At 40.7% G+C, this 17,522-nt stretch overlaps 1 long non-coding RNA gene across 1 annotated transcript in view; it reads right to left on the bottom strand.

Annotated features, from left to right (window-relative positions):
• The window catches only part of LOC102373655, an 87,276-nt gene that overhangs the window by 68,648 nt on the left and 1,106 nt on the right, over nucleotides 1-17,522 (bottom strand). The window contains exon 2 of the long non-coding RNA XR_324607.2: nucleotides 16,490-16,618. This is a non-coding gene — a long non-coding RNA (uncharacterized LOC102373655). The remainder of the gene's footprint in view (nucleotides 1-16,489; nucleotides 16,619-17,522) is intronic.

The following is a 17,522-nucleotide window of genomic DNA, read 5'->3' as shown; positions in this document are numbered from 1 at the left end:
ATCTGTACCAGCTGCAAGCACCTTGTGGATCTCTCCCTAGTCCACAAGCCCTGTCAGCCGCTATTTTCCAAGTGTTAACCAGCCTCAGGGAGGAAGGCCAGTTGTCAAAGCACAGTCCCGACAACAAACCCTTTTTTTGTTCAATGCCAGACAAACTGAAACACTCCACTTTTCCTACTGAGCTGTGCAGGGACATAGACTCTATACAGAAGGAAAAATCCTTGAGACGTATAGGTCTCAAGAAAGCTCTGAAACCTTTTTTGGGGGGAGGGGTGTGGAGGAGTAATGAATCTTCATTAACTATATTAGAATATTGTAAAAATATATTGGTATTTAAATGCAAAAAGTATTACATTTAAAACTATTATTAATACTATGTTTCCAAAAAGCCATTTTTCATATGCAGGAATCATTTCACCCAGCCACTGAGATGCAGCTGCATCTCTTGTGGAACATGGCAGCTATTAAATAGTGCACAGCAACACAATAGTTTTGGACAGGAAATGAATAAGCCACTCTGAACCTATCCTTTTTTCTGCTAGGGGAAATGAAGACAGTCAGAATGATAACCCAAAAAGGGGTGGGCAAAAATATAGGTGTACACTGAATGCTTGTACCACTATGATTACACTGAGTTAGAAGCTGATAGACTACAATCCCTGAGTGTGTATGCAGTTGTATCCCTAAATTGAGGGCACTAAACAACATCTATATAAGCACATTTATCCATGCTCAGGGGGTACTGTGCCACATTAGCTATACTAATTTCTAAACCAACATAGTCAGATCAGTTCATGAAACTGAGCTGAGGCTAACACCATTCCTGAGAGTGGATCTGTATCACTGGCAAACTGGATATTATTTTCTTTCTCTTACCAGGATGAAACACAATGGGATAGATTCCATTCCCATGACACCCACCGCCAGTCCTGAACTCCACTGGTGTGCACAGGCTTAGCTGCAGGAAAGGGAAATGTGTTATACCCATTAAAAAATAAAGTTATTGATAGTTTAGATTTTCTAAAATAACCTCTATGTTTGCAGGCCCCAAGCGAATTTGAAAATTAAAAAAGGCAAGGGAGAAAGTGATCATCCCTGTTTTGTTAAATGACTGTTTTCAAGTGTGTCCAATATTTCCTGCAAAAGTTAAACGCCTGCAGGTTCTGTGGTTGCACAGGTATGAATCAAATACAGTACCTGATGTGATGAAATCTGAGCTACATCCATAGATCAATAAAAACGCACACAGAGTGTGGCTTAAACAGTGACTAAATATCTTAGCTATCTTAAATACCCCTTAAATGTTTACATAGTCTCTCTGCTCCTATACTCACTGCTTACACTCACTCCTTCCTCCCACATTGATGGACAGGAATGAATGACTGCCTGACTGCTGGTAGTATCCCCCCAGGTGGTGATGACATTGATGGAGAGTGATGGATGACTGTGACACAGCCCCACCCCACCCACTTAACCATGTGCATGACAGAAGGTCCTGCAGGCTGAGACTGACTATTCTAACAATGATCCCAAGTAGGCATTTAGATGTGTAAAAACAATGCATTTGGATCCAGCAGTGATTGTGCTACAAATTTGGGGCCATTTAATGAGTTGCTAATGTGAAAATAATTTTCTTTTCTGACTTTAGAATTGCAGGAATAAAGACAGATGGAGAGAAGCCATAGAATTGATAATCGCTTTGCCAAGGCATAAAAGGCAGCTCTTCAGGAAATGTAGAAAAGGGGGACCTGTCCCTGTCAGAAGTTGACAGAAGCCCACTGACATTTTCTCTTCTCTTTTTTCCTGCTCTCCTCTCTCTCCTAGGAGTTCCTGCCAGAGCAAGTCTTCATATTTCCAGGTAATTTGTGTTGCAAAGAGTAAGATGCTTGTTTCAAGTTGAAATGCATGCTTGAAATGGGAGAAGAAAGGATTACTGACATACGGTTAGTAATGTCAATTGATTTCTAACCCAGGCACTTGAGGAAATATCCAGTGATTGATCATTTGATTTCTTGTGTCAAAAGAAACAGATAAAGTACTTGATGTACTAAAGAAATTATGTTAATGCTTGCAAGGAATCTTCCTCTCGCTTTCTCTTTCAATGCAAAATGCAGTGAAGCCTGGATCCAATATGCCCCCACACCTTTCATAAAAAAACAAGAGCAATAAAATATTTCCTTGGGAAAAAAAATATTGGATAAAATTTCCTCTGGAGTCTAACAGCACAAGGAAGTGAAATGACTGATTTGTGTTCACTATTGAAGATGAGAGAAAAAAACAACAACATAACCATTCCTATATGATATAGTGAAGACTACATCAAAACTCATTCAGTTCTAATAATTCTGGACATTACCAAACACAATTGATAATATTTGTTTTTTCTTTAGCGTTAGTTCCTCAGTTATTCTAAATCTGCATAGCTCTTGGCCCATCATCTTAAACACAACTATGTCCCTTTAAGCAACGAGGACAACTGGGATTCATTTTTTCTGGTTTTAAACTCTTTAAAAATCTAATGGGAAGATTTACAAAGGTAACTAATTATTCAAGGGACACGATATGACCTTATTTCATTAGGAAATTGTGTTTGGCAGTTATTTTCAGAGGGAGGTGATCAGCACTTTTCTGAGAAACCCCTTTCATGGTTCATTTGAAAATGTAGGCACCTTAAATCTCTAATTATTTTTAAATCCTGGGCATTGCATTGCCAGGAGTGAAAAACACTGTAACAAATGCAGAAGCCTGTATGAGATATAAATACTTGGAGTTGGCTCACTAATGGTGTTTCATAAACTAAGGGCTTAATCTTGCATTTCCTGATTCTGTGGGACTTCCAGTGAAGTCAAGACTGAGGCTACTAGGAGGATTTTACTGAAAGGAAAGTTTTTAGAATGGAGGAAACAAATACTGTTATTAGTTTATCTATTCATGTCCAGGAAAGATAGTCCATGGGACTCTATTAAATTGTGGCTACAGAAGTCTTTGAGAATACAGGTTTCCCTTGCTTTATGCTGTACATGTGTTCCTGGAAAACAGTGCATCACTCAAATTCACATAAAGGGATCCCACTTTACAATGTAACAAATAGGGATACGTTCCAAGACCTCGACTGTACTGACCCGCAGACCCATTTTACCACTTTTACAAAACAGTTTTGGTACTCACCAACAGTAGACAGTACACACAAGCACTGGGCGGTGGTGAATGTTACCATAATGGGGATGGCGCCTACAGAAACACGTGTCACAGACAATGAGCGAGGAGCACAGATCCACATGGGAGACTATATTTTGGTGTGTGTCACTTCCACAATGCACTGCACAAAGCAGCTGACTTTGGGCTTCCATCCCACTGATTGCATAAGAGTGAATTTACCTCACATATAACCAGTTTTTGGTATAAAAAGGGTCATCACATAAGAGTGAATTTGCACATACAGAACCCACATAAAGCAAGGGAAGCCTGTACCTGTATGCAGGAATTTACAAAATAACTAAAATATAGGGAGACTGTGATAACATATTGCAACAGTGGTCTAATGGTTTAACATTACAACACTGAATCTGGCCCAGGCCTATTTTAGAGGAAGGAAACAATCTAAAAAGAAGTCACAGAGCACTTGACAAATTCCACAATGCTGCAAATGGGGAAGGAAAAACTAAACTATTCTGTCTCAACCTCTACAATGAGCTGCTGATGTGCCAAAGCAGGAGCACTGTCTTAGAAAATATCACCTGCTCTTAAGCAGCATCACTATTTAATTCTCTGATCTTCTGCAAAAGTGAACTCTATAGGATCCAGGACCACCTCTACCCTAGGAAGACAGCTGTACATATTGCTGATGGCCTGTGTCAGCACCAGTAAGTCTTTCAGTTTAGCTAGGGCCTGAGATACAAACTACAGCTTGCTCACTCTCTCACTCTGGTAGAGCAAGCTTAATGAAAATAATTAGAGAAGAAGCATAACTAATCCCACGCAGCCAGGTCAGGGCTGGCCCTGACATGGGGTGAATGTGAAGGAGGGAATAATGAGCCTCCCTTACTCCCTAACCAGATTTGCAACCCTTGTACTTTGCATAATAGCATATTGCCGCCTCGGAGAGGCTCCCATGGGGAACATAGTTCCACCTTTACTTCCTTTTACCCTTGCAGCAGGGAGAGAAGCTGTGGGGCCACACAGGAAAGGGTTATGGCAGAGTACAATGCACTCCCTATCCCTGTTCTGAAGAAGTAAACACTAATGACCAGCTGCTCTATCACATGTCTTATTCCAGCCAATCATGAGCCAGGTTCTCAACCTTGCATCTAGCAATACCAACTATTTTAATTCCTAGTGCAAATGAGTATATGGGAAAACATTCTTTCTGTTTCTCTCTTGCGGTGGTGAAAGTAACTGTGGCAATCACAATCGGATACACTAACGTGGGATGGATATTGTCCACCAGCCACCCTGTTTTATTAATATATGACAGAACCACACTCTGGTTCTCTGGGAGCTTGCCTTTCATAGCTAATCCCCAGAGAGTGAAAGTCTACAAAGCGATAACATCTGGTGCCCATTATTTCACCAGCTCTGTTGTGATTAGTCCATATGATAAGTCTGGCCAATTGCTATTGGTATGGGATTGCTACACTCCCTCCACCAGCCTACTTGAGCTGTCACTTCTGGTTTGTGGCCCTTGCTAATTTGCCACTGCAATTTCCAATATTTGCTAGAATCCCATAAGGAAATCTCCCTGCCTTTCAGGGGCAATAGGCTGTATGGCTTCAGACAGAAGGCTAGCATTGATAATAAAAGGGAAGGTTTATCAATTAACTCAAACAGTTCTATTGAAGCAGTAGCAGGACTCCTCCCATTTCAATTATGTGTGACTCATGAAATGCTCTGGTAAAACTTTTGCTCAGGCAAGCGTTTAGCGAGGGGCTGGTGGGGATTCACTGAAGCTTTAACAAGTTGGAAAAAGGGTCAAAAAATCCTTTCTGTCTTACTAAAGAAATCCTCTTGTTTCCCAAAGGCTCTTTCAGTTTCATGGTAGTCAGTGTGATAGTTGGCTTGCTTCCAACTGGCAGAATGGCTACTCATCCGAGAGGCACAAAAGGGATTTAGGTCCTTAAAATGGGAAGTTCCACATCATTTTTTTTCCTCCTGGATCCTCCTTTCTTTTTCCCTTCATTTCTTCCTTTCTCCCTTCCTTTCTTACTAGTATTAAAACAAACAAAACCCAGAAAACAACAACAAAATCAGAGTGCATGATTTATTTAAAAAAATGGAATTTATGGTAATGTAATCATTATAACTTCCTGTGCATTTAGTACTTATGTAGCACTTTGCATCTTTAGATAACTTTATGAACATTAGCTGAAGTTCATGAGCACCATTGACAGGTAAGTGGGAGTCATTACCAGGGCTAGGATTCGGATACATGAATTGCTGGATCCCAGACCTGTGCACAGACCACTAGTGTTTCCCTAACATCTAAAAAGTTTCAGAAGACTTTTATAATACAGAAGGATGAGAGAAAAACCTGAGCCAGGCTGAAATGAATCTTGCTGTAATCTGTGGGTATATTATAGGCTATTGTGTTCCAGGTAAAATGAAATAATAATTTTCTACCCCAGCAATGAAGTTCACTGTACATGCCAAACCATTTCCCACAATTTAACATGACATAAATATGAGTGCAAGCTTCCAACACTAAATATATCATCATTATAATTTACTTTCTTGAGTAAAAATGAGACATCACCTCCAGAACTTTGCATTTCTTCTGCAACTTTATTACATGTTCAGTATATTTCACCTTTATTTTTTTTGTTTACAATTTAACCTGAAACTGGTAAAGATATTAACTTTTACCTTTAACAGGGAGATTTTTAAACAACATCAGTATAGGATTAAAACCCAACAACACAGTGCTGTCAGAAAAATGGTTTGATTCATTCTTTATTCAAATGTATTGTTTGATTTATTCTGTACTACAGTCTGCGTAGAAGTGAACAGGTAAAATTAAAGGAAAAGAAAGTTATTTGAGGCTTTTGAGAGAATGAGAGATAATGGGGAATTATGTTCATTTATATCAGCTGAGGATATGGCCCATTATGATACAGTACCATTCATCCTAGGACTAAAATGGATTTTACATGAACATAAGAATTGCGATTTACTGGGTCAGACCATAGAGCTATCTGACCCAGTATTCTGTGCCACACAGTGGCAGAGAGTGGATGCTGAAAGGGAGAGTGAGCCCCCACTGTTCCTCTTTCACTTCCAGCCTCCAGCATTTAAGGTAATGGGAAGCTCTAATTCAGAGGCTGTATCCCTAACTCCCATGTTCAATAGCTACTGATGCCCCCTTCCTCCAAGAATTTGATCCTTTTAAATCTGGCTAAACTGTCATCTTCCACATCTGGTGGCAATGAGTTCCACACTATAATTACACACGGTGTGAAAAAAACCTTCTTTTTGTTAGTTTTAAACTTACTACCTACTCATTTCATTTTGTGACCACTAGTTCTTACATTGTGAGAGTCAGTAAATAATAAATCCCTATTTACTTTCTTTTTGCCATTTAGCATTTTGTAAACCCTTGTCATGTCCCCACTCAAGCATCTCTTTTTCTAAAATGAGTGCCTCTTTAGCCTCTCTTCCTATGGAAGCCCCTCCATACCATTGATCATCCTTGTTGCCCTTCTCCTTGCCTTCTCTAGTTCTTCTATATCCTTTTTGAGGTGCAGGGACCAGAACTGGGCAAAGTATTCAAGGTGTGGGCACTCTATAGATTTATAGAAAAACAATGATACTTTCAGTTTTGTTTACAATTCCCTTCCTAATAAGTCCTAACATTTTGTTTGACTTTTTAACAGTTGCTGAGCACTGAGCTACATCAGGGACACTGGGGGCCAAGGCAGAGTGTGAGCAACCTTGCATGGCCCTGGGTTTCCAGGAAGCTGGAACAAGATGCAAGACAGGGCCAGGGACCCAGAGACTGGAGACAGTGAAAAGGCTGAGGCCGAGAAAGCCAGTCTGAGAGACTGGGCCAGGGCTGGAAGCCTGTAGCCACAATAAAGTAGGGCTAAAGCCAAGATATCTGAGGCCTTTACAGGAGGACCAAACTGGTGAGTTGCAGCACCACCAATAACCATCACTGTGGCACATTATATTAAACTCAGTGCTCATGGTGTGTGATAGATGTGCACCTGATCAAATGCCATCTGTGAACTTAGGCAAAGTGTAAACACCGCTCAGCCTCATCTGGATCAAAATGTAGCTTAGGTTGAAACTACATATGCAGCTGCTGGGACTGGGCGCTTTCCACATAATTGTAGAAACCAAGCGATCACCTTTGCAGTGCAATATGCAGGCCAGAGACTTCCAATTTTTTCCTGGCACATGACCCTATTTCCAGTGTCCCAATGTCACTCCCAGCAGGATTCCAGTCCTTCAACAGGATTACTGTCAGAGTTAAGGACATCACTTGCAGGTACCATGTCCCATTTGGGATAGAGATCCTTAGTTTGGGATCTGCTGAAGAAGCAGATTTAATTTAGGCTCCTACTGATTTTTCAGAACCACTGCAACAGGGGTATTCTGGAGCACTTTTTGTGACAAAGCCTCCTAATTCCTATTTAGGCACCCAGTTTGCCAATCTAGATAGAGCCCAAAGTGAATTGTGCAAGGTCATACTAAGAGTCATTATCAGGATTAGAACTTCGATCCTTTGGATCCCTGCCCTGCATCCTTTAGGGTAACAACCATACTGCATGGAGAATGTTGTTGGCAGACTCTTCCTCTCTCTTGTGGGGGAATGTTGTCTGCAGATTCTCTCTCTCTCTCTTTCTCCAGTTCTTATAATTAACTTAAGTCCTAACCAATTCTTATAATTAAGTCAAGTCCTAACAAGACCTGGATGTCTTCAGTTGATTGCAATGCTAAGTCAATTACATTGACCCTTCCATTCTAATGAAGTTATTCTTCAGAAAATAAATATTTTCATGGTAGTAGGGTTCATTTTTTAGGAAAGGGATACAAATCCCCAGCCATGACTCCAAGCAGAATTCCAGTAGCTCTACTTGGTTAGTCTCATAAAGAACCTGAAAAAAGCGTAGACTCTCTTCATTGATGCTAATGGACCATTTTATGTAAAGCAGGTCATTCTTTGAATGGAACTACCCAAGCCATTGGACTTCTAGACTGATTTACTGTGATCTCTTCATTAAACATACACTTCTAACATGCTTGTCCCTTTTAGGATTGCAGAAATTTTGAACTATGAACAGGCACAGTCAAACATTAAAAAACTAAACCGAGAGCCCATTTATTCATTTAAGACAATCTAATTATTTAGGCAATAATAACATGAGCTAATGTAAGCTTTGTAGCTCTGTTTACTAGCTGGACTCTTGCTTTGCTGCAGAACCATTGAAGCATTATGCATTTGGTGCAGTCGACATACAATTGTTTCTTTCCTGTTGAGCATTTTCTTATTATTGTTCATCAGAAGAATGCCGAATACTAAAGAAGTAGAATTTCATTGCAGGCTCTAGAAGTGGAATGAAGTGCTGATCCCATTCTTACCTTCATCACTCTGTCCAGTAGCATAACTAAGGAGGAAGAAAGTGGTACCAAACCCTACACATTGACTGAAAGGGCTGTAAAAATAAACCATGCAGTTTTACCATCCAGGGTGCAAAACTGTTCTGTTATGTCTCTGGCTCTGTCCCTTCCTCTCCCAAAACAAGAGTAAAATCTATAGTGTGATTATTCACTCCCATTATGAACCAACTGAGGTTAACCTCCATGTTTTTCAACAGGACAGTTACTGGTACAGAGTAGAAGAACAAACATTCAGAAACTATAGAAATGCTCAAGTTTTGGTAAAGATTGAAACAGACCTAAAAATCCTCTTCTCTCCTTGCAGGAGAGTTAGTAAGTATGGGGCCTTTGGATAAAATGAAATGAGGAAAGAAGGATTTGGTTTATTTATTTATTTATTTTTTGGAAAAATGGAAATTGAAGGCAGTGGAAAGGACCTCTCCAAAAATTAAGATAACCTTTTCATACACATGATTTAAGGCTTAGCCAAAACAAACCAGAGACCTGCACTTTTTCTGAAGTCTATTCCATACTAGCTGCACGTTTCACAGTAGTGTTGCTTAGTCATTCACTTGGACTAAGTACACAGATACCATGGTTGGACGCCTCGCCATGGACTAGAAGACTGAACATGGTACTGAGAAAGCAGATTTGATGTTTTCAGCTTGGCTTTGCTACTGACTTCAGGATTTAGCAAATTTAGCAGTTTTCCTCCTATGTAAAATGGAAATAATTATTCTTACTTTCCTATCTCATATGTTAATTGTGAGGATTACTTTATGTTCATACAGGGCTGCAAAGAGAAAAGCAGCATTGACTGTATATTAAGGTGATATAATTAATCTTTAATTTGAATACTGTGCCCATCCCTTCACAGGAAAGTTGAGTCTGTTGGATGCTAGTAACAGTTAGCTTTCCTTGAAAATATTCCTTTTAAGCACACAGAAAATTGGCTTTGTCCCTTTAAGAAGTCAGGAAGCAAGTGCCTGTAAAAGGTCCATTTTACCATTTTACTATAGTTTGGGCAGCCCTCACCTACTCAGAGCTCAGCTGCATCAGGCTAATTTCCATAAGCATCATGTGGTGTTACAGAAACCACATTTTGCCAAGCTGTCAACTGTACAGCCTTCTCTTTGCTAAACAGACTCCCATTAAAACTGTCTGCACAATTTGTCAGTTAAATGAGGTACAAGAGGGACGCTCTATTTGCCCCTAATTAGCTGTGCAGACTACCTTTGTCTGTTTGATTAAGTATTCACATTATCAATTTTGTTTAATCTGATTCATTTCACACACCTCCCCTGGGACTCAGCCCATACGGTTAACTAATCTCTGATATCATCTCTCATATCAGGCTGCAATAAACTCCCACAAAACACACTCTACCCGCATACACTGCCATTACTGGCATCTTCAGTGAGGAGGACATTTCAGAATGAGCAAAAATTTAACTTCCTTATTGGAACTGATCCTGGACATCTTTAACCTATGCCTTAACCACGTAGACATGTGTTTTCCCATAAGATATTTTCTGAAAACAAGAAGTTAGTTCAGGAAGTATGTGATTTCATTTGTACTATGGTAGCTCTGTCTTCTCCCAGCCACCATTGTAGGTGGCTACCTACCACTTGCCCACTACCCTTTACCTACACAACTGACTAGATCATTGATTTCAAATCAAGGCAATGGTAAATGTGCAATTTCTAAAACCTCTGGTAAGAAAAGGGCCAAAGAAGTTCTTCAAAGAACTTGCTACTGAAATCAGAATGGTTTTAAGGGAACATATCAGAAAACATATCCCATTTCAAAATGGGCTTTGTAGAATGTCCCTCATGAAAAGACTACAGGAAAGTTCCTACCCAAAGCTTCCAATAGATTTGCTCAAGACACTGATACTAAATCACTGAAAAGCAGGAAGCATGGAATTGGAAACAAATAATTGAAATGTATAAGAAAGAAATGTTTTAGCTGCATCACAAGAGACAATTGACCACAAATGAGTGCATATGGACAGACAGACATTCCTAAATAACAGAAAATATAATCTAAACAAACTTTTAAAATCCCTAAATTTGAGGTTTTAGCCTGTGATTTTTTATAAATGAAAATGGCCTGCCTAAATAAAAAACAAACAAACCTGCAAATGTTTTACTGTATGTGCATCTACATGTGCAATAACACGCTTTAGTTAATGCACAGTAAATCTAGTACCTCCATGGTGAGGCACTAGGAAAATGTGCATTAGCCTGTCTTAATGCATATTTAATGTGCTTAATGTGCAAAAGAGCACACTTTTAAAGTGATGCTTAATGCACGTTAGCCTATTTTAATGCACTTTAATTAAAGAGCACAGTTTTTTTAGTGATGCTGTAATGCTCGTTAAAATAGGCTAATGCGTATTGATGCTCACATGTAGATGTGCCCAATTAGGAACATTTTTTAGAGGAAATGTGTCATTAATACTCAAATTGGGTTATGCTTTTGATGAAAATAAACCTTCCAGAATTTCAAAATCAAAGTTTAATCTGAAGAAAGAGAATTTTTTGTAGTAAATTGCAAATTTAACAGTTCAAATTCACGTTTTCCTTTTATAAGTCTCAAAATAGTATATTTACTTCATTTTCCCAAGCCTACTGATCTCTCATGTACCTGCACACAAGTGCACATGCACATGCACAAATCTTATGATCATGAGGCAACAAAGTGTATAATAAGAATTCAACATTCTGTTACACACTTTTCACTGGGCTGTATTCCCCAATGAAGAAAATAAATATTTTTCAAGGTCTCTGCCAATTTAGGGCTAGAATATGACAGAATACATGCCTATGCAGGGTGTTTGAAACCATATTTTGCTTCTCTGTGTGGGACCTGAGTTAGTTACTCCATCACAGGACAGAGAATGAGCAGCAAATGAGCCAATCCTTTGTTCTATTCTATCCCTTCTTTCTCACTGATCAATATGGCTGAATCACTGCAGGATGGGTAGGAATCTTCTGTTAGTCTAGGCAAGCGATTTTTTACCACATCCAGGAGCAAGGAAGTAGTAGTGGTGTATGCCTCTGAGACCCTCTCACTTATGAAGCTAGTACTGGGATAGGTTATGTTATTTATAAATGGTGTTGGTAGTGGTAGTAGTGGTAGCAGTAGTGTAGTGTAGTGTTTTTGTGCCCACTAAGGTTATTGTTGCATTTGTAATGATTGGTGCGCATAGTTTAACTATCGTTATATGACAGTATTACAATGTAAGTGTTTACAAAATGGCATGGGACACCGAGTTTAACTGTTTTTATTGAGCAAGGTATCTGAATGAAGTTCATTTTAGGAATTTATGACTGTCTCTGCAATAATGGTTTTCAAAGATTTTTGCCTATAAATGTTTTGCTTATATCTCTTTTGTTTTGTTTATTCTAAATGGCACACATACTGTTATTTCTAAGAGAACAAACTGTTTTATGGTTAGCATAAAAATTAACACCAAAACCAGACCTTGTGAATTACTTGATTGTTCTAACCAATGATAACTACAGTAAGTTAAAACAACTTGAGGTATTTAAAAATAGCAAAGAACATCTGGCTTTTGTTGCTAATTAAATAAAGCTCTGGGTTTTTTATTTGAAAGGAATGGAGACTCACAAAATATTATTAGATACTGCCATTTCTACAGATTTTCAAAAAGAAAACATTTTGTGAGCGATAAACAAAAAGCTGTGAAATATACACTAAGGGTTTAGCTTGATAAAACAAGCATATTTAGAATTTAGCCCTTCAAATGGACTTAAATTTAAGAATGTGCCTAAATACTTAGCCTAAATAAGGATAGAATTAATGTGCTCTCACAAATGGGTCCAAAGGCAGGAAAACTAGTGAAACTGTATGATTAAAGGGTTATATTTAACTTTAATTGATATATAATTCATCACCCCTAGAATTTAGATTAATAAATTGAGGAAATAACTCTTCTATATTTTAGCATTTCCCCTAACTCATTAAGCTCTATGATATGGTGCCACTAAATATCAATATCTAGGTTCATACTTTCATAGCAGCTAGGGTCAGGAGGGACCTGAACAGATCATCTAGCCCGACCCCCTGCCACAGGCAGGAATGAATGCTGGGTTCACAAGACCCCAGGCAGGTGATCATCCAACCTCCTCTTGAATTTGGCCAAGGTAGGGGTGAGGACCACTTCCCTGGGAAGTTGGTTCCAGATTTTGGCCACCCTAACTGTAAAAAATTGCCTTCTGATCTCTAACCTAAACCTATTCTCCATCAGTTTATGACCATTGTTCCTCGCCACCCCAGGTGGTGCTGGGGAGAAAAGGGCTTTACCTATTTGCTGTTGATCTCCCCTGATGAGTTTGTAGGCAGCCACCTGGTTCATTGACATTGACATCAATTTTAGATCAATCTAATAAGTAATTCTGCATGTATAAACTTTTAGTTAAAAATGATACCAAATCTGAGAGATGGTAGTTTGACCCCTGGTTGTACCAGTCACCCAAAGAATTACAGCTAGTTAGGAAAGAGGACAGCCAGCTGTCTGAGTATCCCAGACAAAGGCATTTCATTGATGCTGTTGTGGAGGTGAAGATATATTTTCCAATGTGCAAAGGCAGCCAGCTTGGGAAAGCAATGAAGTTTTACAGACAGTAAGGAAAATAGCTGTTTCATTATTTTGTTTGCTCACTCAAGGGTGGCCTGCAGAGCTGCCATATCTAGACCATCAGGTTAAGGACAGGCCACCAGAAGTGGGGAACGTGGATGGGTGGCCTGCTGCAGAATATGGGGTCCTTGAGCCCTAGTAGGCATAGCAGTCGGTAGCAGGAGGGAGAGTGAAGGCTGACACAGGCCCAGTTTCCTTGCAGTTGCTTTGCCTGTTGCCACTATCATGGCCTGGCCCTGCTGCCACCCTGCTCCATGCTGGACCTGGAGCCAGAGCTGTTGCCGCCATGTGCTCCATACCAGAGTTACAAGCAGAGCTGCTTCCCTGGAACAAAACATATGTCACTGGTAGCAGGTCCAGCTCCAGCTACAGCATGGGACATATGGCATGTGGAGGGACTGGAATCACTGGCATTCCCACCACCACATGCACTGGTCCAAAATTAACCTGTACCCTGGGCTGGATCCAACCTGCATGGAGTCCTGTACTCCGAATCCAGCCTAGGACAGGAGGTGAGTTCAACACCCCTGGCTCCATATCCTATGAATGATACTTCACCTTCAGTTTTCCCATTAACACGTGGTAGGGGTTGCCTAGACAACATCCTCATACTCATTACAGTAGCACCCAGGAGTCCCAATCATGGACAAGGACTATTGTCTAAATTGCTACCATATATAGCACAAAACAAAAAAAAATCTCTGCCTCTAAATGGTTTATAATCTTTGTAACGTATTGTTTTTAAGAATGGATCAGATTATGAGACCTCTCCTCATACGCCTAACATACTCATTGAAAAGTTAGACTGACTTCAGTGGCACCACAGGTGAAGTAATTCAGCACAACGACAAGTATCAGAATCTGGCCCTAATACATTAATGTTTTATTCTCAGCCCTGTTCTGCTCTTATGTATTTATCTATAAGCTATGCTGACTAGTATAACAAATTAAAAGGAGAACATACTAAGCTAACCCAGGTTCATAGAAACCTGGGTTTCTACTCCATAGAAACTGGAGTATACAGACAACTGATGGCCATTCAGTGATCTGTGAAACAAGTTGCTGCTCTCAGTTCATCTTGTAGTGCAGAGCAGCCTTTGATGAGGTATGTTTACAACTAGTTTACTTGAGTCCTGTTCCTGTTTTAAACTCTTGTGAACAGCAAAAGTGACTATGGCTAGGGACAGACATTCAAAAAGCCTGAGCCTAAATTAATTCAATCTTTGCAGGTTAGCTAGACTAAACTGGTTTGTAACCATAAAGACATCGCTCTGGACAGAAGAAATGCAGGCATATGTCTGCAGTGGCTCAGGCTAGAAGCCAGGGGGCACTAGAGCAGCTCTCCCTTCTCTTCCACAGTGCTGAGCTGGGGGGGGGGCAGGCTCTGATTAGGCAGTGGTTCCCCCCCCCACCTTGCTGTTGATAACAGAGCATTGAGTTACACAGCTGGAAGTTACAAGCATTTATCAGCTCATCAAACAAAACAACAGCCTTCAAGCTCTTCTTAAACAACTTTTTCCAAGGAAGCAATGGAGTGACATTACCAACTACCTGTTGATTAGCTCCAGAAAGCCCTAAGCCAACACTGTCCTGTCTGCCTTTGTCCTGTGTCCCACAGCACGGACCATAGCCAGCATGTGGTATGTTATCTAATACTGAGAGGTGTCTGTGTAAGGCAGAGGGGAGGGGGGAATCCCTGCTCGAGCATGGAGTGGTTGGGGTGGCTGGGGCTGGGGGGAGCAGGAGGAAGCCAGGCAGATGCCACTGTATCTGCAGTCTCTGCCGGAGTTGCAGCCAGGGAGCAGAGGGGAGGGGCCAGCCCTGCTGGGCTAGAGCAGAGAGCAGAGCACCACACAGAGTTGCAAAGCATCTGGGATGCTTGAGGACTCTGATTTGACTTAGACCAGGAACAGGTCTGGGACAGACATTGCATAAACTGGTTTGACCCAAATCATTTAAGTCTGATACTACATTTAATGAGGTTTATCTCAAACTGGTTTCAGCCATTTACCAACTGGTTTATATGCACTGAACATCTGTTCTGTTACAGGTTTAAACCAGTTTCTGATCACTTAAACTGGTTTATGTGTAATGTCTGTCCCTAGTCCATGAGAGATAGTCTTAGCATGTGTTGGGTTACTGTTGCACCTGTGTTTCCACTAGAAACTTAATTTCTCACATTTCTGACACACCCTAAAATGTACAAAAATCAGTAGGCTCCTATAAAGGTGTGCAGAGTCTGCGCCAATGTGCTGGATTTCTAGCTCATTGGAGCAGGCTCAATTAATTGACTTCGTTGGAGCTGGAAAATTGACACACTTCAGTGGCCAGCCTTCTATGTCAGGTGTATCAGTGTCCCCACACTGAAAAAATGGAGGTGGGGAGCTTTGAAATAAAACACATTTGATGAGCTTTAGTTCAAATTGCCCCGCTGCCATTTTTTCAGTTTGGGGATATGTAGGGATGCTGATACACCCGATGCACAGGACCTTATAATTAGCATGGCTCACTAATTAAAGCACCTGGAGCCACATCCTGGAGCACATGTAAAAATGCCCAGTAATACTAACTTCAAAATCAGTAATTAAACTGGGGACCCAAGGCAAAAAAAATTTCTGTGGAAATGTAAAATCAGACAAAAAGCCCCTGAATTATACCTAAAAAACAGTGAGGTCTAGGTCCCAGCAACAAAAAGCATGTAATCAAAGTAAAATATTCAGATGTTATTACATTTCTTGATTTGAGATATCCCTTTGATAAAGATGCAAAACACCAGAGTGTGGGGAAGCATGTTATACTCTGGTTCCAGTCGTCTAACCTGAACGACGCTTACAAAAGTTAGAATTACTGTCACATCCTAATATCCATGAGCATGGGCTAGTGTTACATTTGTTATGTATAGTCAGTTCCGTGCCAACAGCTTTTCATACAATTGCTGGAAACCTGTCTTTGCTTTCTTTAGTTTAGCTTCTTTTCAATAAAAGTGAAGCTTCTAGCCCTTTTCCTTGTCGTGGTAGGCCTTAAAAGCTAGGCTAGTCCTTAAGGAGGCTTGCAAACTGGAAAAGGAAAGTTTTCCCACTGAAAGGCTGCTGTCCTGCCAAAGCTTGCTGGGAGTTTGTGGCAGTGAAGATTGCACTTTCAGTTCCAAGGATGGTCCAGGGCCCAGGGGAAGGGGCCTCGAGGACGCCAAAGATTTCCAGAGAGTTTGTACCGGGCATAAGTACTTACCTTGCCAGAAACAAGAAGTGAGAGCACAGGACTCGCTGGAACCACAGAAAAAATGATTGATTAGTTCCTGCCAGCTCTGGTTGGCGGGGCGCTCAATGAATGATGTCAGAAAAGCATGCCCGGCAATGGCTGTAGGAGAGGAAGAGAGATACAGAGAATGGGGGAGTTACTGAAGGAGCAGATGCTAGGACTATGCCCCAGCAGGGGCGGAGGAGGAGAGCGGTAAACCCTCTCCTTTTGAGGCTCAGAGGAGTCTCTTTGCTCACCAGAATTCAGTCATGAGAAGAAGATGGGCTAGTGTCCTGGAGAGCTGCAGTCTATCAGGTTTGAGAGTACCTACAGCAGCAGGGAAGACAACTAACCGTGTGTGGTTGCGTTTCAGGGCCAGCGATCAGGGGAAATCCCAGGACCAGATACCCTGTTACCAACCTCAGGATATTTCTTTCATAGTTTCATAGTAGGTAGTGTGGAATCAGAAAAAAAATAAATGCCTTAAACTTTGATCAAATGAGTTACAAGATGACATAACTGCTTTGTGGGGAATTGCTGGCTCTGTATAGTAGAACAGATAAGGAAAAGTGTTTGTTCTTTGTAACTCCTCTGCAACTGCTTCGCTCACCGCGGTCTTGAAGATAGCAAAAAAAAAGTATGTACAACTCTGAATTCCAGGTGCAAGAAGGGGGTGTTAGTTCTCGCTTTGTCTCCCCCATAGTTCCCATCCTGATAACAGCAAAGAAGTAATGAGCTAGTGTTTGTAGTTGCTTTTTTCTAGCAAACTCCACTATATGATCATGTGAGTTGTAGCGACTGTTAAAAAGTATATAAGCCTCCTGATTTTGCTCTTGGGGGGAAACCCCTTCCAAGTGCTTGGGAAATCCATGTCACTTTGGAATCCCCCCTACAGCTGTAGTTTCATTTAAATAAAAACTTCTGCTGACCTGACGCAAAAGTATGCTGTGTGTGTTTCCATGACAGTAGGGTCAGAAGAGAACTGAGCAGATCATCAAGTTCGACCCTCTGCTCTGGGCAGGAA

Source organism: Alligator sinensis, unplaced genomic scaffold, assembly GCF_000455745.1.
Source record: "Alligator sinensis unplaced genomic scaffold, ASM45574v1 scaffold417_1, whole genome shotgun sequence".
NCBI classification, from domain to species: domain Eukaryota; kingdom Metazoa; phylum Chordata; order Crocodylia; family Alligatoridae; genus Alligator; species Alligator sinensis.
This window is presented reverse-complemented; position numbering and strand designations above follow the sequence as displayed.